The sequence below is a fragment of the Oryctolagus cuniculus genome, chromosome 7 (assembly GCF_964237555.1).
Source record: "Oryctolagus cuniculus chromosome 7, mOryCun1.1, whole genome shotgun sequence".
In the NCBI taxonomy this organism is placed as follows: Eukaryota; Metazoa; Chordata; class Mammalia; order Lagomorpha; family Leporidae; genus Oryctolagus; species Oryctolagus cuniculus.
The window spans coordinates 99,618,272-99,639,668 of record NC_091438.1 but is presented as its reverse complement, the minus strand read 5'-3'; the positions used below and the strand labels follow the sequence as shown (position 1 = coordinate 99,639,668).

Sequence of the window (21,397 nt, the reverse complement as noted above, 5' to 3'; positions counted from 1 at the left end):
GCATGGCCTCGGAAAGCAGTAGAAGGTGGCCAAGTTGTTGGTCCCCATCACCCGCGTGAGATACCCGGAGGACTCTCCTGGCTCCTGGCTTCGGATAGGCGCAGCTCCAACTGTTGTGGCCATCCAGGGAGTGAACCAGAAGATGGAAGACCTCTCTCTCTCTGCCTTTCCTCTCTCTGTATAACTCTGACTTTAAGTAAAATAAATAAATCTTTTTTTAAAAAAAGAAAGAATTCACAGAATCTGTCTTTTATTTTAGAGAAATAGGTCAGCATTACAAGATATTATTTGGAATTACAGTGGCCACAATGAGAACATTTTAATTAGGATAAAATTATTTGTTTATTTGGCATATTAAAAAAAATGAAGGATCTAAAATTCCTGTAGAAACAATGCAATGTATTCTTTAAATTAGCACACAGAGACTTTTAGAAGACTAAATGAAAAATAACTGCTTTATAGAAATTGAGCTCTTAGATCCCTGTGTCTGCTTCTTTAATTACCTTTATACCTTGGTTTAAATCTTCAGCTCAGAAAAATAATGAAAGGTTCCTAGTCCAGCATGGGAGACGCTTTGTCTGCCCTGTTCATTAATTGGCCTCCTCTTGATCTCAGTTGTTTAGTTTAAAGAATGCAGGCTGTTTTGGAAAGCTGCCTATTTTTGTTAGTTGGAGCATTACTTGTAGTAAAGGAAATTTACATCTCTGGAAGAAGTTTCCAATAATGGGGTTATTTTCCTGCTGCACTAGACAGAGAGGAGGGCCCGAGTCGCTGGAGGCTTTTACAATAGAGAAGATAAGAAGAGTTATGGTCTTTGTAACAAACCACAGCTTTGACCATTTGTTTTAAGGAGGATTCCTACTTGCACATTATTTTTTCTCTCCACAGATGAGGATACTTAGGTCTGACTACAATGAACACCTATACTAATAATTGTTTAAGACGTCAAGCATGTCTATCAAAAGGGCAAGGGTCCCTTGTTTCAATTCACTTGCAGAAATGAGTGAAATCATTGGGGGATGAAGAAAATATTCTCAGAGTGAATGACTGCTGATAAAGGTGAATGGGTCCTAAAAATACCAGATGATAATAAGTAGCAAGGTCTGTCTGCATGTGGTAAAATCTCGTGTGATTCAGAGTTAATCTTCAGAGGACTGAAGAGGCTCTGTCTTTAGGCTTTTATGGGGAATTTAAAAGCCCTGCCTTGCTTACCTTCTAGCAACCAGTAAACTAAATTGATACATTTTGAGGTGGTATTTCCTGAACTTTGTCAATGCCCAGCATTATATCATGAGAAATTCAATATAATTTTAAAAGCAATATATTTGGGTGAATATAAATGGGATAGATATTTACAAATGAATGAATGTTTCAGGAATCTTTTTCAGTAATGGTGACCTTGAAGCTTATGTTGAATGAAGCGATGGATGTTTATGAAATATCTGGCCATTTTTAAGGAAGCTGAAACACTGAAACTTGCTCCTCAATCATTCTAATTGTGTTGTTCATTAGAGGAGAAGAATCTGATGAAGGCAGGATAAATCTGATACTGACTAGTGAGAGACTAGTCCATTAGAGTAGGTAAATAGTAATTTCTCTGAAGAGACAACAGTTGAAAAATGTGGAATGTCAGGGCTGGCGTGGTGGTGCAGTAAGTTAATCTTCTGCCTGCAGCACCAACATGTCATATGGGCGCCGGTTTGTGTCCCAGCTGCTCCTCATCCCGTCCAACTCTCTGCTATGGCCTGGGATACCAGTAGAGGATGGCCCAAGTCCTTGGGCTCCTGCACCCACCTGGGAGTTGTGGAAGAAGCTCCTGGCTCCTGGCTCCTGGCTTCAGATCTGCGCAGCTCCAGCCATTGTGTCCATCCGGGGAGTGAACCAGCAGATGGAAGACCTCTCTCTCTCTCTGTCTCTAACTCTCTCTGTAACTCTGTCTTTCAAATAAATAAAATAAATCTTAAAAATGTGGAATGTGTCCAGATTATTTGAAAACCATTGAGTACTGAAATTACAAGTTAGTTGAGACTGATAATCAATGCATGGAATTTCACAGATATTTGATCAACCTATGTATACTATATTGTTAAGTCCCAGAGACACAATGGCAAACAAGGTAGATGTGGTTCCTTTATCATGGAGTGTCATAGGAAAAACAGATATATACACAAGTACAGGTATGAAAATAAAGAAAATTAACCATCATGCCAAGTTCAGATATACTTCCTTTTCCCATATTTGCCTTACTTCTGCTTCATAGATACCATATTTTTTCCCATTTTTTTCCAACAGTGTTTGCTTACCCATGTCTTTGTGTCACATTTTGGTTAATCACACAATATTTCAAACTTTCTCATTATTACTAATGCATATGGTGTTCTGTGATCAGTGATCTTCAATGCTACTTTTGCTATTATTTTGGGGTGCTGAATTGCATTCATTTAAAAAGCAGACTTATTACATAAATGTGTGTGATCTAACTGCTTGCTATTCAAGCTGTTCTCCCATCTCTCTCCCTGTATTCAGGCCTCCATATCCCCCTGAATATTGACAATATTGGACAATTAGTAACCCCATAACAGCCTCTAATTCTTCAAGGAAAAGTCATATATCTTTCACTTTGAATCAAAAACTAGCAATTAATAATGTTAGTAAAGGAAGCATGCTGAAAGCTTAGTTGGCCAAAGGCTAGGCCTCCTGAATCAGCCAATTTGTGAATGCAAAGAAAAAGTTCATGAAGGAAATTAAAAATACTCCAGTGAACACATGAATAATAAGAAAGTGAAACAGCATGATTGCTGATATGGAGAATGTTTTAGTGGTCTGACTAGAAGATCAAACCTGCCACAACATTCTCTGACCCAAAGCCTAATCCAGAGCAAGTCTCTAAGTCTTTTCAATTCAACAAATTCTAGGAGAGATGAGCAAACTATGCAAAAGAAGTTTGAAGCTAGTTTGAAAGACTTAAAATTTGGAGGACAGATTGGTTCATGAGATTTAAAGATAAAAGCCATCTCCATTACATAGAATACAAGGCAAAAAAGCAAGTGTAGAGATATAACTTGCAGCAAGTTATGCAGTAGAAATAGCTAAGACAACTGATGAAATATGGCTACACTAAACAAAACATTCTCTTTCTTTTAAGATTTATTTATTTATTTGAAAGGCAGAGTTATACAGAGAGGGGAGAGGTAGAGAGAAAGGGAGGTCTTCCATCCGTTGGTTCACTCCCCAATTGGCCACAATGGCTGGAACTGCGCTTATCTGAAGCCAGGAACCACAAACTTCTTACGGCCTCCCATGCAGGTACAGAGGCCCAAGGACCTGGGACATCTTCTACTGCTTTCTCAGGCCATAGCAGAGAGCTGGATTGGAAGTGGAGCAGCCAGAACATGAACTGGCGCCCATATGGGATGCTGGCGTCTCAGGCCATGTTGGTAACCCACTATGCCACAGCACACTGGCCCCAATGAAAGATTTTCAGTGATGATAAAATAGTCTTATACCTGAAGAAGCTGCTATCTAAGGTCATCATCATAGCTAGAGAGGAGAAGTCAATTTCTGCCTTCAAAGCATCAAAGGAAATGTTGATTCTCTTGTTAGGGGTTAAAAGAGCTTGTGTTTATAAGGTGGCATCAATGTCCATTCACCATTTTGAAAATCCTAGGGCCTTTACAAATTATCCTGAATCTCATCTGCTTGGGCTCTATCAATGGAACAGCAACTGATGAATGATTGAACATCTGTTTGCCACATGGTTTCTTGAATATTTTAAGCACACTTTTGAGGCTTGCTCAAAATAGAAGATTCTTCTCACAATATTACTGGTATATTGACAATGTACCAGATCACTTGAATTCTGATAGAAATGTACAAGAGTAATACTGTTTTCATGCTTGCAAATATAACATCTATTTTTCAGTGCATAAAACAAGGAGTAATTTTGACTTTTAAGTTTTATTATTTAAGAAATATATTCCATAAAGCTATAGCTGTCATAGATAGGAATTTTTCTGAAGTGACTGGCAAAGTAAATAGAAAGCTTTCTGGTAAGAATGAAGTATTCCAGATGCCACTGAGAACATTTATGATTCACAGAAGGAAATGAACAATACTTACATTCACAAAACTTGGAAGAAGTTGATCCCAAAGTTCATGGATGACTATGAAGGAAGTATCTGCAGATGTGGTAGAAACAATAAGGAAACTAGAATTACAATACAGCATGAAGCTGTGACTGAAGCTCTACAATCTTGTGAGCAAAGTTTCAGTGATAAGGATTTGCTCCACATGGATGAGCAAGGAAAGTAGTTTCTTGAGATGGAAACTACTCCCTGTGAAGATACTGTCAACATTGTTGAAATGACTAAACAGTATCTAGAATACTATATAGACAGAGTTCATAAAGCAGTGGCAGCAGCTTGAGAGTGCATCCTCTAATTTTGAGAGAAATTTTACCGTGAGAAAAATACTATCAAATAGCATCAGATGTTTCAGAGAAATCTTTCATGCAAAGTAGAGTCAATTATACAGCAAACTTCTTTGAGATCTTAAGAAACTTTCATACCACCCCAAACTTTAGACCCATCAACCTGATTAGTTAGCAACAATCAAGACCTTTCACCAGTGAAAAAGATTTTAAATGACTGAATGAGTAAGTTATTATTAGCATTTTTAGCAATGAAGCTTTTTAATGGGTATGTACTTTTTAAATGTCTACTGCTATGGTGCTTAATAGATTACAGTGCTACATTATAGCATAATACAACTTTAATATACACTAGGGAAAAATATTCAGTGACTCGATTAACTATGACATTGACTTCATGCTGGTGGTCTCAAATTGAACCCAAACTGATATCCTATAACACGAGAAAAAGGAAATTGTTCACTCATTAGTATGTGTAAAATTAGTATGTGTAAAAATGAATGTAAAAGTTCTCATGTTAGCACATTTTGTTGCCACTTATCTAATACATATTTGGTAATGATGATTTCACAGTCATGTTTGATAATGAATAAATTTTGCTGGTGGAACATCTTGTTTTTATTCCGTATCAGGAAGCTAGGTGTGTTTGGCTTGTAAGTGAGGAAGAAAGAAGAAAGAAAGGGAAGGGAAGGATTGGGTAGGGAAGGAAGGAAGGAGGAAAATGGAGAATATTTGGAAGGATCAACTTTGTTAAAGAAATTTCATATGTGATCATACTGGCTAAAACTGGAATGGAATGATTTATAATTTTTTTCTAAGAATTGAGCATTAATATAAACAGTATAGCTATTTAAAATTAGAATATGATTCCCTTCTGTCAAATTAACAAGGTTTTCTAGGAGATTTAACCTGTTCTAACTAGGAAATGGAGCTTTATAGTTCTTCTGATTACTTAGGAAAGCAGTCATCTCTATGGAAGAGCTGGAAGTTTTCCTGTGGCTATGAAGTTTTCAGTATTTGCCTTTGAAGTCTTTTGTCATTCTAATTTGATTAATGCCTAGTGCTTGTTGCATCCATGACTTTATTTAATTAAAATTTTTAAAAACTATATTTTTATTTATTTGAAAGAAAAGAGATAGAAAGGCAGGCAGACAGACAGATGGACCTGGAGATTTCCTATTGACTGGTTCACTCCCAAAGTACTTGAGAAGCCAGGTCTGAGTAAGTAGAAGCTGGGAACTGAATTCGGGTCTCCAACATGGGTAACAGAGACCCAACTACTTGATCATCACCTGCTGTCTTGCATGATGTGCAATAGCAGGAAACTGGTATTGAGGGAGGAGGTGAGATTCAAACTCAGACATTCCAGTATGGGATGCTTGTGTCCCAAGCAGCATTTTAAATGCCAGATCAGATCTCCACACACTGTGCTTTACTTTAATCAAAATTTTAAACCATTGATATTTTTGATGGATTTCTCCAAATCTAGTTCGTTGTTAGGTTTTTTGACTTAAAGTTAACTTCTTATCATTCCAGAAAGGTTACTGGAATGTACAAAGGACACTACTAATCTAATTAGTCCTTTTTGATACATTAAATGTTTTATGAAACAGTGTCAAATAATATATGATGCTAGACTTTTGAGTTATAGTTGTATAAATGTGCTATAAATTATTTTAAACATGGTATAAAATTCATAGAAATCTGCTAGTCCTAGCATCTTAATAAGTTCCAGTTATTATCTTAATATGTGTGTATAAAAATAACCAAATTTCATGGTCAACTGCATCATTATTATAATGAATTCTTGTAGCCATTAGTCTTCAAGGAGATGCATGGAAAAAAAAAATCAGAAAACTACAAGCCTCCGCTAACTTGCAGATGATACCATGGGACTGACTAAACATTTCTAGAACTTCTAGTAAGAAATGTATGCTTCTTAAGATCGCTCATCCAACATCAGACAGAACAGGAATCGAGTGAATAAAAGGGAAATGCTTCGGTAGATTTTCTTTAGTTAGCCAGTGCTGAAATTGTCAAGATTTACAACCTGAATGAATTCGATAGGATTAATCTGGGTCAATTTGCCTGTTGTGGCCTATTTAATGCACAGTACTATGCCACTGAGTTAGACAAATGGGATTGGTAATTGAAGGAAGACAATTTTTTTTTTTTTTTTTTTGACAGGCAGAGTGGACAGTGAGAGAGAGAGACAGAGAGAAAGGTCTTCCTTTGCCGTTGGTTCACCCTCCAATGGCCGCTGCGGCCGGCGCGCTGCGACCAGCGCACCGCGCTGATCCGATGGCAGGAGCCAGGAGCCAGGTGCTTTTCCTGGTCTCCCATGGGGTGCAGGGCCCAAGCACCTGGGCCATCCTCCACTGCACTCCCGGGCCATAGCAGAGGGCTGGCCTGGAAGAGGGGCAACCGGGACAGAATCCGGCACCCCGACCGGGACTAGAACCCGGTGTGCCGGCGCCGCTAGGCGGAGGATTAGCCTAGTGAGCCGCGGCGCCGGCCTGAAGGAAGACAATTTAATATTATGTGTGTACTCATGAGAAGCATGAGCAGCCAGTCTTTGCTGAGTCTTTAGTATTCTAATGCTAAAACTTCTTCATGTTGACTTATCTATACACTTTATGGAGAAACGCTGGAGCAATTCTCTAAATTGGCTAGAATGGGGATAGACATTGTGTTACAGTGGGTTAAGACACTGCTGGGAAACCCACAACCCAAATCAGAGTACGTGGGATTGAGATCCGCTTTTGCTTCTGGTCTAACTTCCTGATAATGCTGCTGGGAGTCAGAAGATGATGTCCCAAGTACTTGCATTCCTTCCATGCATGTGGGAGACTCAGGTGTACTTCCTAGCTTGAGACTTTGGCCTAACAGAGCCTTTACTATTGTGGGTATTTGGAAAGTGAACCAGCCGATGGAAGATACCCCTCTCCCTTTTTCTCCTTCTCTCTCTGTCACTTTGCCTTTCAAATAATTTAATTGCTAAAATGGTTAGGACCATTGTTTGGCTTGTCAAGCCTATAACTTTGAGGAGCAATTAATATTACTGGTAATACATTTTTGTTATCTGATGAAGCATTTGAATGTTTAAAAAGGGATTTTATTCAACTGGGCATGACTATGCTCTTGAAATTGACTACATTCTCTTTTTATAGAACTTTTTCATGTAGGCCAATGCTACAACACTGGTTAAAAAGTTATTAAAATGCATTTTAATGGAAAAGAATGCAATTGGACATGTTTACAGTTAAACAGATTGTTCAAAGTAGCTTTGCCACTGTCCCTCTTATCCTCAGTCTTCTGGAAAGGTTGAAATGATAAATAACACTTTGATGTTAAATTTGGAAAGGTCAATTGGATTGCCTTGACCATGGGTAATACCATTAGCTTTAATGGACAAAATAGTTATTGGAAAGGCTATATCCTTAATAATAAAGCCAAATATATCTCTTAGTATCCTAAATTCTAATATGATGGAATAATTCAGAGTTTTAATGCATTATGTCAAGTCATATTTTTACCAAGTCAAAAAACAAAAAGCATAAAATAAGACCTCTTCATGACCCATCGACTGATGGAAACTAAACTTTTCACAATTTGGAACCTCAAGACTTGAAAATTTGCAGATAAAACCAGAGAAAATTCTCTTAAACTGCATTGGAAAAGACTATTACAAGTTATCACCCACACTACATTTAAGTTTAAGCATTTCCAACTTGGAATCATGTCTCACAATTTAAGGGGACCTCTACAGAAATCTGTTGGAGACTTTCAGAAACCTGACAGAGAAAAAAGCTTTTTCCTATGTAGATGACTTCTGAAATGTGGATAGTTTTTCCCAAAATGCTAGAACAAAACTCATCAAAAAACTCTTGGGGGCCAGTGCTTTGGCCCAGCAGGTTAATCCCATATGGGTGTTGGTTCTAGTCCCAGTTCCTCTTCTTCTGATACAGCTCTCTGCTATGGTCTGGGAAAGCAATAGAAGATGGCCAAGTGGTTGGGCCCCTGCACCCATGCGGGAAACCAGGAAGAAGCTCCTGGCTCTTGGTTTTGAATCAGCCCAGCTCCAGCTGCTGTGCCTAGTGGGGAGTGAACTAGCAGATGGAAGACCTTTCTCTGTTTCTCCTACTCACTCTCTAACTCTACCTCTCAAATAAATAAATAAAATCTTAAAAAAAAATAAGACTCTTTTCCTTATTGCCACCGCCGCCTCCTTCTCCTCCTCTTCCTTCTTCTTCTTCTTCTTCTTCTTCTTCTTCTTCTTCTTCATTTACTTATTTATTTTTTACTTGAAAGGCAGAGATACAGAGAGAGAGAAGGAGAGAGATAGAGGTTTTCCATACTCTGGTTTACACACCAAATGGCATGCAATGGCTGGGACTGGGCCAGGCCGAAGCCAGGAGCCAGGAGCCAGGAACTTCTTCCAGGTTTCTCACGTGGGTGCAGGGGACCAAGCACTTGGACCATCTTCCTCTGCTTTTTCAAGCACAATACCAGGGAGCTGAATTCAAAGTGGAGCATATGGGACTCAAACTGGTGCCCATATGAGATGCTGGCAATGCAGGTGGCTGCTTAACTTTCTATGCCACAGTGCTGGCCCCTCTTTTCCTGGCTGGGATAATGCTGTGATTACAAAGTCGTAGTTAGTGATTTATGCAGGTAACTTGATGGGGCATGGAATCTGTAATGCTAAACTTAGATCTTAGTATGATCTAAGGGTTCCTTTGGTCTATTTGGTAGCTAACTTTGGTAAAATCCTTGGTACAATGCTTTGTTTCATTTTGTCCATTTTCTGGAATTGTTATCTAGATTTACGTGTTCTCCTTCCTGGCCTTAAATTAAGTAGTTATGGGATGTTAGATTCTATATGATTTGAATGGAAAGAGTCCTCTGCAGTTGCTAATTCTTTTTGTTGCATAAAGTAACTACATTGAGTATTGTAGAACCTAGTTTGCAAAACCAAACCAAACCAAACCAAACCAAACAAAAACAAAACAAAACAATGGAAAACACGTAATGAACAGCCTATTGTGTTATGATGGATATGCTTATCTCTTGCTTTTGATTTTTGTCTTTTGTTTCTTTCATTTGGTTTATAAAGATCTTTGCTGAGGAGCATGCCCCAAATTATTGGTATTAACATTTTAATAGGCACAATGGTAGTCTGCCTGGGGCAATTCATTCTTTCAAAATGTCTTAAAAGTCTATGTGCAAGCTATCTACTGAATGCTGTGATATCCCTTCAGTGGAAATGAAAGGAACTCAGGGTAACACATGAGTATGCCTATACCATAATCTAAGAATGACCTACTGGCATTAGAAATCAACCTAGATTCTTCCTCCAATTCTTCCCTTTTTTCCATTCCTTTCTTTTCATATATTCCTGTCACCCTTTTTTAATACTCTCATACTCTTTTTGTCTAAAACATTAATTTCACAAGTATAGTTTCTCACCTAATTTATTTTCCTACACAAATGCTCACTATCAGAAAGAAGTACTGAATATATTAAATCAGAATGTGGTTGCCCTTTGAAATTAAATACCACATAAAAGCACAGTCATTCATTCATTTCTTAATGGTAATTCAATAACTTCAAAATCATCTAGGGAATGCTTGATGTTTCTTGATAGATTTACAGAAGAAGGGTGTAGAACTCTATTAGTTTCATTATTTTTCTTCTTTAAATGTTCTATAATAATCAGGTAATAAACTAGCTTTATAAATTCAATTTTGTAGCCTAAGGTATTTCTTTTGAAAAAAGTGTTTAATAGCAAGTTCAATTTATGTAAAAATCAGCATTGTAGCACATTCATGGTGCAATTCATTACTTATGTTCTTTTAAAAAAATCAGATCCATTAATAATCTTGTGAGATAAGTGGATGAGAGGAAGTTGACCTTTAACAAATTCAGCCTAATCAGTATTAGAACATTTGGTAAATACCTTGTTAGAATTGAAACATCTAGAAAGAACTTAAATATATGGATCAAATGTAAAAGTTAGTTTGTGCCATAGCCATAAGTGAAATTTATTTTGTCATTAGGTGCTTTGAATGTCAACAAAGATCATATTTCTAATGCACATGAAAAATTTTTTGCTGTAGCTTATTAGAGTAGGAAATGTTAACTATCTTAAAATTTTATGTGATAGAGTACATCATAAATTTTATGAATGAATAAAATGTACATATCTTGCTTACTCTATAGCATTAAAACCAGTTTTATCTGGTGATGACTTTACTTCTTTTGAGGAGAAATTCCTGAACAACGATATTATCCAAGGAAGTGAGAGGCCATCAGTTTTAACTTCCAGTGTTTTGGGTTTATATTGCATTGTACCATTAAAAAGCCATTTTCTCTCAGTGATTCTGTGCCTCCTAATAGGCAGATATTAGGATATTTATCTACCTGGCAATATTCTCAGCCAATATTTGTCAGTCTTGGCACAATTATAGCGGAAAAGGACTGCAAAGGTAGGAAATAAAAAAGAATAGGCCATTAAGAAAGTAAACATGCTTGCTGCAGAAGGGTGAATGTTTTCATGTTTCTCTCCTTTTTTGTTCACTTCAGGTATTTCTTTCATAAGCTGAAATCACTTATAATAATGACATAGCTGCTTCATGTATATGCAGGCTGGAGTTTATGAAAGGCATCCTATGTCTCCACTTGTGACTAAGAGTAAGTGTGCATGAGAAACAACTTAAGTATGTTTCTTTGATTTGAAAATGTAACATCTGTCTTGAAAACCTACTGAACAGAAAGTAGGATCGTCAGATAAGTGAGGGAAGTGAAATAAGCTGACTTGGGTATAAGTTTTAGGACTTTCTCCCATAGTTTACAATTTTACTACTGATCCCTTGGATCCTAAGGCCATGGGAAAAGAAATAATCAAGAAGGACGACAAGGCCACGCTGTCATCTATAGGCAATTATCAGTCATAAATGTCTTTTTTAAAAAGATTTATTTATTTACTTGAAAATCAGAGTTACACAGATAGAGGAGAGGCAGAGAGAGAGGGGTCTTCCATCCACTGGTTCATTCCGCAATTGGCCGTAACAGCCAGAGATATGCCGATCCGAAGCCAGAAGGCAGGAACCAGAAGCTTCCTTCAGGTCTTCCTACACGGGTGCAGGGTCCCAAGGACTTGGGCCATCTTCTACTGCTTTCCCAGGCCATAGCAGAGATCTGGATCGGAAGTGGAGCAGCTGGGACTTGAACCGCTGCTGATATGGGATGCTGGCACTTCAGGCAGTAGCTTTACCCGCCACGCCACAGCACTGGCCCCCATAAATGTCTTTTTTTTTTTTTTAATAGTTATTTAAAAGTTAGAGTTAATGGGGGAGGGGAGAGAGAGAGAGAGATTGAGTTTCCTTCTGGTAGTTCACTTCCCAAATGTCAAAGGCCAGGGATGGGCAAGGCCAGCATCAAGAGCCTGGAGCTCCATCTGTATCTCCCACATGAGTGGCCAGGGCCCAAGTGCTTGAGACATGCTCTGCTGCTTTCCCAGGTACATTAGCAGGGAGCTGGATTGTACGTAGAATAGCAGGAACTTAAACCAGTACCCATATGGGGTGCTGGCATCGAAGGCTGTGGTGCTTTACCAGCTATATCACAACACTGACCGCCATAAATATCTTAAAGAGAGTGTGGAATATCTTACCCTGATTGTTAAAGAAAAAATAAAGAATTGTAACTAAGTGTTTTAGTCTACTTGTGTTCCTATTAAAAAATACCCAAGACTGGGTGCTTTATAAAGTAAAGAACTTTGCTTCACTTCTGATAACTGGAGGGTCCAAACAGCACTGGCATCTTTTAAGGGCTCCATGACTGTGTAACAACAGGGAGGGAAACTGGAAAAGGAAATGGCTGGGTGGTGAGGTAGCCAAGCATGCAGGACGGCCTTTCTTTGTAGCAACCTGCTCTTGTGATGAACATTTCACTCCATGAGACCAGCATAAATCCCTCTGAGGACTGCCTAGTGTCTCATTACCCAATAACCTTCCTAGGCCCCACATCTTAAAGGTTCCACCACTGAATACAACCACATTGGTGACCAAGTTTCTAGAACATGAAACTTTGGGGGATAAATTACATTCAATCCATAGCACCAGGATAATAACATTACAAAAATCTGTGTAAAGATGGCCGGCGCTGCAGCTCATTAGGCTAATCCTCCGCCTGCGGCACCGGCACAACAGGTTCTAGTCCCTGTCAGGGCGCTGGATTCTGTCCCAGTTGCTCCTCTTCCAGTCCAGCTCTCTGCTGTGGCCCGGGAGTGCAGTGGAGGATGGCCCAAGTGCTTGGGCCCTGCACCTGCATGGGAGACCAGGAGGAAGCACCTGGCTCCTGGCTTCAGATCAGCGCAGTGCGCCAGCCATAACAGCCACTTGGAGGGTGAACCAACGGAAAAAGGAAGATCTTTCTCTCTGTCTCTCTCTCACTGTCCACTCTGCCTGTAAAAAAAAAAAAAAAAAAAATCTGTGTAAAGATAATATAGTTGGGGCTGGCATTGTGGTATAGTGGGTAAAGCTGCCACCTGTAGTGCCGGCATCCCATATGGGTGCCGCTTCCACTCCTGGCTGCTCCACTTCTGATCCAGCTCTCTGCTATGGCCTGGGAAAGCAGTGGAGGATGGCCCAAATCCTTGAGCTCCTGCACCCTCATGGGAGACCTGGAAGAAGCTCCTGGCTCCTGGCTTCGGATCAGCTCACCCTGGCCATGGAGGCCAACTGGAGAGTGAACCAGCCAATGGAAGACCTCTCTCTTTCTCTCTCTCTGCCTCTCCTCTCTCCGTGTAACTCTGACTTTCAAATAAATAAATAAATAAATCTTGAAAAAAAAAGATAATACAGTGGATCCTTATCCAATGGATCTAATGGAATTATAATGTGAAACAGAAAAATCAAAGCTAAAACACACATATAAATATTCCTGCATATGGAAGGATTCAGCTTGTAATATAGTGGCTAAAATATGAGAGAGAGAGAGAGAGAGAGAGAGAGAGACAGAGAGAGAGAGAGAATATCTTCCATATGGTGGTTCACTCCGCAGATGGCCACAATGGCCAGAGATGGGCTGATCCAAAGCCAGGATCTAGTAGCTTTTTTCTGATCTCCCAAAGTGGGTGCAGGGGCACAAGAACTTGAGCCAAGTTCTGCTGCTTTCCCAGACACATTGCCTGGGAACTGGGGCATCTGGGACTTGAACCAATGCTCATATGGCATGCTGGTGCTGCAGATGGCAACTTTACCTGTTATATGTATATATATGTATTATATATATAATATGTATATAATATATATAATATATATTTCATAGTATATATATAAAAGCAAGTGTTCCTTTCAAATAAAAAAAGAAATTACCAAAAATATATCTTCCTAGTATAATGTCTCAACTAGTGGAAAAAGACTAACATTAATATTAATGTCCTATAACACTTCTTGATATAGTAGGTATTTGTGCTACATTTAATATTTAGTAACATATATATTTTCTTTTGGCTAGAATATGATTTATTAAACACTATAACCATTAGAGATGAATGGCTTTATATTTGATATTATTTATATTAATTGAAGTATAAGATATTAGGCAGTTCAAATTCCAATTACAAATAAATGTAAAACACAATGACTCACGTAAATAAAAATGTAATTGTAGCAAAGGTAACAATCAAGAGTCATGCCAGGTAGGAAGGGAGAGCTACTGCATGCAGTCAGTCAAGGAGCCTCTGTAAGTCTTCTACCTTCAACACTTGACCCCAAGATTACTCAGGGCATCACTACTGCCATCTGTGAACAAGGAAAACATGCATATAACAACATTTGTATGGGAAAGGCCTGCAAGTGTTAGACGTCACTTCTGTGTGTATTCCAATGGCTATACATAAAATGTCCATATAAATTGAGGAAAGCAGAGAACAATATCCACCTCAATTTGCAGTATCTCTATGTAATGCATAGTCTTCCCTGGTAGGTCATTCAATAACTACTTCTGGTTTCACACATGTAAACTCAAAAGACAAGTCATCTCTCCCTTCTAATCCAATATGCATTGGTGATTTGTGGAAGGGCTATCTATAAAAATAACAGGATTAGAAATGTGGGAGTTGGGAAAACACTGAAACTGCAAGGATGAAGAACAGAATGATAATATTTTTTAGGCCAGACATTGTGAAGAATTCTAACCTGGAAATGAAGGAAATTCTTTTATTGAAAATTGAATATTCACTCAAAGAAAAACCTCAGTGTGCTACAGTTTTGCTCCCTAAGGAGCTATTTCTTGCCCAAAAGTTCCCATGATCACAACAGTACTGAGTATGGAGAACATAATTCACATAGGTGTTGGTAAAGATCTGTCTCTATCATTTTGCTTATACAACCTTAGCAAAAGTATTGTATTTAATAGAATGTTAACTATTAATATTCAGATTACTGATTATATTTTATCCTATCCCATTCAGGCTTCCACTGGGTCCCAAGATAAGGGTTCTGGCAAAGTATTATTTATCATATTTGAACATAAAAGACTTGGCTATTGCCCTTAAATATCTATTACAGATTTAACAGAGGGAGAGGCTTGGATTATTCAATGAGACATCTTTAATGGAAACATGACTATTTCTTTAGTAACAAGAAAATGCTTTCTACTTTTCTTATTTAGCAAACAAATAAGTTCCAAATGGATCAAATGCTTCTTTAAGGTAAAATTATAACCATTTTTATAGAGAACAGATATTTTTGTCACCTTTAATTGCTAAAGCTAATTCTGAGAATATGTGAAACTCTTATTAGACAAAGTTATGAAGCTTTTGCATTAAAGAGATTTGACATTAACAAATCTGATGAATGTGGCCTCAAAAAACAATGAGATAAGATGGGATAAATGTCTCTATCTACTTATCTCATCATCTACTTATCTATCTGGATACTTCAGAAAGTTCATAGCAATTGTAAATAAAATATAAGTTTATTTGGGCATAAAAGAAAATCTGAAATTCATGCATTTCTTTTCCATAATAGCATTTTCCCAAAACTTTTTGAAAACCCTTTTTATGGATGAATTTCAAAAGATTTTGCACCAAAATAAACTTGATTTTTAATGTAATATTCATGAACTTTTTGAAGTATGCTCATATAACAATAATAACAAACCAAGGGGAGTAAGCAGGTATATTGAAGCGAACTTTTATAATCAGTGAAATTAACATGCCATGAACAATAAATATATTATTTTACTGTTTTATAATCCAAGGGAATCACTTAAGAAGCATTTCAGAAAATGTAAAATAAAGGAAATGACAAATGAAAAGAGTAACTAGAGAATATCTACATAACAGAAAATATGCCTGCACTATAGAAATAAAGTAATACTTGTGATATGTATAAAGATGTCTAGTAGCAAAGGAAACGCCATGAAATCAGCATACAAAAGAGTGATCTCTACCCTCATGTTTACTTACTGCAGCTCAGTTCACAATAGCTAAGATATGGTATCAACCCAGATATCCATCAACTGATGACTAGATAAAGAAATTATGGTATATATACACTATGGAGTACTACTCAGTGATTACAAAAAAACAAATCCTGTCTTTTGCCACAAAATGGGCACACCTGGAAACCATTATATTTAGTGAAATAAGCCAGTCCCACAAAGACAAATGCCTATGTTTTCCGTGATCTGTGGTAACTTATAGAGTACCGAAAAGTAATCTATAGGAGTGAAATAGAGATTTTGAGATTCTATGATTGTTTGTAGTCTTTGACTCAAATGTTGAGGAACAGTGTTTTTTTCTTCTTACTATTTTTTGAACTCCTTACTTTGTGTAGAGTTAACCTTATGAGTAAAAGTAAACTGAAAACAGATATTTGTAAAAATAGCGGGAATAGAAAAGAGAGGAGGATGAAGGGTAGAGAGTGGATGGGAGGGAGGTTAGGGTGGAAAATATCACTATGTTACTGAATTAGTATATATGAAATACATGAAATTTTATACCTTAAATAAAATTTAAGAACAATACATATTATGGCTATGTTAAAAATGATGATGAACTTTTATGCTAAAAGTGTCTACAAGAGACACTGATGGATTAAAAAACTAATAGGTTAAAAATGAAATAATTGGACAAGATATTTTACTGAAGGGTAACTAAAAAAGAGAACTAAAAAAGGGTACTGGAGTGGCTCTGTAAGACAAAACAGAATTTAAGAGGAACTGTTACTATAGAAATATAGGTGTATTTTATAACAGTAAAAACAAACATAGACATACATTCACTTACCAATAGGACTTCAAAATACATGCACTAAAAACAAATATAAAACAAAGAAGATATAGCTGAATCACACTGTATATTTTAATACCCATGTTCAGAAATTGATGAAACAACTAAATAGAAGGTCAACAAATAAATAGAAGTTTTGATCAGTGTTTTAAGTCAACTATATCTCACAGATATTTGTAGAACACTAAACCTGATAATAATAAAATATACATCTTTAAATATTATTTGTTTGAGAGGTAGAGTTATAGACAGAGAGAGAGAGAGATGGAGAGAGAGGTCTTCCATCTGCTGGTTCACTCCCCAAGAGGCTGCAATGGCTGGAGTTGGGCTGATCTGAATTCAGGAACCAGGAGCTTCTTCCAGGTATCCCACACCACTGCAGGTGCCCAAGCACTTGGGCTATCTTCTGCTGCTTTCCCAGGCCATTAGCAGGTAGCTGGATCAGAAGTGGAGTAGCCAGGACTCAAACTAGCTCCTCAGGTAGAGACTTAACCTGCTACATCACAGTGCTGGCCCCTAATATGTATTACTTTTGAGTGCTCATCAAACATTCTCCATAATAGATGTTTGTTGGGTCATAAAACAAATTCCAATATTAAAAAAGTTTAAAATGTTATATTCCTGACCAGATAGAATGAAATTAGAAGGCAATAAAATAAAAATGATTAGGATTGTTTGGTTTCTGATATGGCTTGAGTGTGTCCCCCTCATCCCTCAGGATCCATGTGTTGGAAACTTGGTCCTAAGTATGGTGATTTGTAAATGTTATGAATCTTCCAGAGTTGGAGTCTAGTGGAAGATGATTGAGTAATAGGGGACATTGCCCTTAGAAGCAATGCATGTACTTCTCATGTACTCCAGTTAATTCCTGGGGTAAGATTATTATAAATGAGTAATCCTGACTTGCTTTCTGGCTTCTTGCCTTGCTATGTGCTTTATCATTTGACACATGCTTTTGACAGGAAGTGACGCAGTTAGAGCCCCTCAAGAGCCAATGCCATGATATTTAGACTTTCAGCCTCCAAGACTGTCAGCCAAATAAACTTGTTTGCTTTATAAAGCACTCAACTCATGTATTTTGTTTCAGAAATATGAAACGGATGTATATGCAGCTATTCATTAATATGTGCAAATGTTATACCATGCATCTCATATGCAGTGGCTCAAAGACAAAATCACAAGGCAAAGTGAAAAATACATTAGATTCCTGGGAATAAAAACCCAACACTAACAGTTGTGGGAAAATTTCAAAGGCTGTGCTTAGCTCAAAACTTTTGTATACAAATGCCAGTATTGAAGATAATATGGCTTTTAATATAGAATACGAAAAGTATAGAAATTAAACAGACATCTCGTTATATGATTGTCATTTTTAGCCCTTGTTTATCTTCCTGAGGATCTGTGGTCTTTCTACCTTTTATTTATTAAATGTTATGGTTATTGGTGAATTAAATCTGTGAATATAGAGTGAATTAACACTTTGTCTTTGCAAAAACTGATGAAAGGAACAGAAGAGAGATAAAGAGCAAGACTGAGGACAGGGGTAGGGGTGTGTGCTTGTCTTCTTGAAACCATAGCTTAAGGAAGAAAAATCTCAAATCAATTATCTAAGCTTCCACCTTACTAGAATACACAAGCTTAAACCAAATCCAAATAGGAGATAGACAATCAAGTTTGGAGTGAATGTAACTGAAGTATACAAAAGAACAATTGTGAAATGAGCATTGCTGTTTTTCTTTTTTTCTAGAAAATCATCAGTGTTGACAAACTTGTAGGTATACTGACCGAGAACAAGGACAGAAGACTCACTATACTAACATTAGCCGTGGAAGTGGGAGTATCAGTACCAAATTTAAAGAAGAAAAAGGCAAACAAGGAATAATAGGATGATTGTATGACAGCAAAGTGTATAACCTACAAGAGATGGACAATTTCCAAAACATCCATGAGATACTGACTCTGACTCAGAAAGAAATAGAAAAATCTGAATAGACCTGTCACAAGTAAAACAATTGAACTGATAACAATAAGCAAAGCACAAAATAAAACAAATAAGGTACAAATTGCTTCAAACAGTTGAAGAAGGATAAATACTGATCCTTTGCACAATCTTTCAATAATTAGAAAAAGAGCTAGCATTTACAAATTCACTGTATAAATTGTTAACATTGTTCATTTCCATCTACTGATATCTAAAACCACACAGAGACATCACAAGATGCAGAATCCTCAACAAACAGCCATGAAACTTATTTCATAAAAATCTACAAAGTGTTATATATCATGGTTAACTTGGGTTACTTCTAACGATGTTGCTTTGGCATGTAGAAATCAATCATTTTATATTCTATATTAACAAAATAATGAAGAAAAATAACAACAAGCTCAATAATTGTAAAAAAAGTAATTTGAGAAAATCGGATTCATTTTAAAGACAATAAACACATAATAGAGAGACACATTCTTAATTTGATACAGGCAATCTACAAGTATTACACTTAATGGTGAAAGGGAACTACTTCTTCCTATTATCAGAAATAAAACAGGGGTATCTACTTTTACCACTTCTGTTTTAATGATGTATTGGAAATTCTATCCATGTGAACTAGACAAAAGAAAGAAATAAAGATTCATATTGGAGAAGAAGTCATAAATGATCTCTGTCACAACTGACATGGTCTTATCATCATACTTTCCCCTTTCTTCTTATAAGGCTTAAATGTAATTGTACATAATAGTGAGTATAACAAAGTATAAAAAGGAATAATAATAAAATGAGCACCATTTTTTTCTAGAAGACTAAAAGTAATCTGTAGAAGTGAAACTGACACTTTGAGATGCAATGACTTTGAACAGTCCTTGTCTCAGATATTGAGAAACATCTTTTTTCATACTATTTGTTGAACTCTTTACTTGCTGTAGGGTCAATCTTTCGTGTATAAAATTAAATGAAAATAGATCTTATTGAAAAATAAGAATGGCAATAGGAGAGGGAGGAGGAATAAGAGAGGAGGTGCAGATGGGAAGGATGGTGGGTTGGGAAGAATCACTGTTCCTACATTTGTATTTATGAAATGTATGATGTTATATACCTTAACAAATAAATAAATAAATAAAACAAATAACATTTACAAAATAAGATCAACAATGTTGACAAATTTGTAGGTAGATTGACCAAGAAAAATAACAAATGACTCAGAGTACTACATTAATTGTTTTCTTGCATATGCCTTCAACTCACTTTCTCTTATCCTACTGTCAATATCCTTGCCTGGCAATATCCAAACCCAGCTCTATAAAAACTCTACACCTGTCCTCTCAGAGCCTGAAAATGCACATGCAAAACCATAGCCATGCTTCCTGAGAAAACTTCAAATTGATGTCTGTAAATCTTTCATAGCTTTCAGCGCTACCTAACAGTTCTGCCAGTTTGCTACGAAATCTGTCCTTAAACTTCTGAAGTATCTGCCTTGCTCCTAGCTACTTATGACTCTTGTATCTTCCTTTCTTCCTTACAGTTTGAGAAAGGACTTTTTTTCTTATTTCATTAAGAAAATAGAATAAGCAGAGAATTTGAACCTGCTCCCATCACCAAATCTACTGTCTTGCTTGCTCATATAGTTATATATTCTGCTTTTCTCAGTTCCAATGAGTCAAACTATACAAATCACTCTAGTATGCTACCAATTTTCCAGTGACCTCCATACTGCAAAGCTGTAATCTTTCTCAATGTAGTAGTCAGATTTAACACAACTTATTATTTCCTCTACCTTCACTCTTAAACACCGAAGTCTCTTTTTTATGTCACTTCAGTGTTTTTTCTCAATGTTTTCACTGCATTCTCCTCATCACTCAAAAATCTAACTATTTGAATATCCCCGAGATCCACTTTTAAATCATTTATCTAAAATTTTGAACTATTTAGAAATCTTATTTACCCTCATTACTTTGCATGATACCCCCATGTCAATGGCTTCTTTACTTTCATTTCCAATTGCATTCATTTTACTGAATTCCAAACTTGCATGTTCTTTTGCCTACTTCACCTCTCAACTTGGATGTCAAATAGGCATCTAAACCACAGTGTATCCCAGATCAAACTCTTTATTTTTCTGTACACACAAAATAATCTCACTGACTATCCATTCTATTATTTGCTAAAGCTTCATCTTTTAGGTCTATTCTGAGTCCTTTTTATCACACTCCACATCCAGTTCATTAGCAAGTTTTCTCAGCATTAGTGAATGTATCTCATATGTTCTTATTTCATATCAAACTACCATAGCAGCTTCACTCAAGTCACCTTCATTTTTCTCTTGGAAAATCATGGTAATCCCCTAGTTGATCTCTTCCTGTCCACTATTGTTCTGGTATTCCAGAAGAGTTTATTATGCAAGTGCACTCTTGATTGCCTCTGAATGAATTTTCTAAAACTCTTTCACTACTGCTTTACTGACCTTCTTTTGGTGCCGCAAAATCATGCAAGACATCTGTAAACTTAATTTTCATTGATGCTATGATCATCTCATATCAGATTGTCCTGTAATTGTCTTCTTCATGTCATTCTGGTCTGCATAAAAATTATCTTCCATGCAGACTAGTCTAAAAACAAACTCTCTTTTCACATTTTTATCTAGTTTCAAGTTTTTCATAATAGGAATTAT

At 36.9% G+C, this 21,397-nt stretch overlaps 1 long non-coding RNA gene across 1 annotated transcript; it reads left to right on the top strand.

Annotated features, from left to right (window-relative positions):
• The first annotated feature begins 476 nt into the window (after positions 1-476).
• On the top strand, positions 477-19,701 carry LOC127493439 (uncharacterized). Its single transcript, XR_007923598.2, has 3 exons — positions 477-1,059; positions 11,015-11,122; positions 18,481-19,701. It is a non-coding gene; the product is annotated as an uncharacterized lncRNA (long non-coding RNA).
• Positions 19,702-21,397: the final 1,696 nt, after the last annotated feature.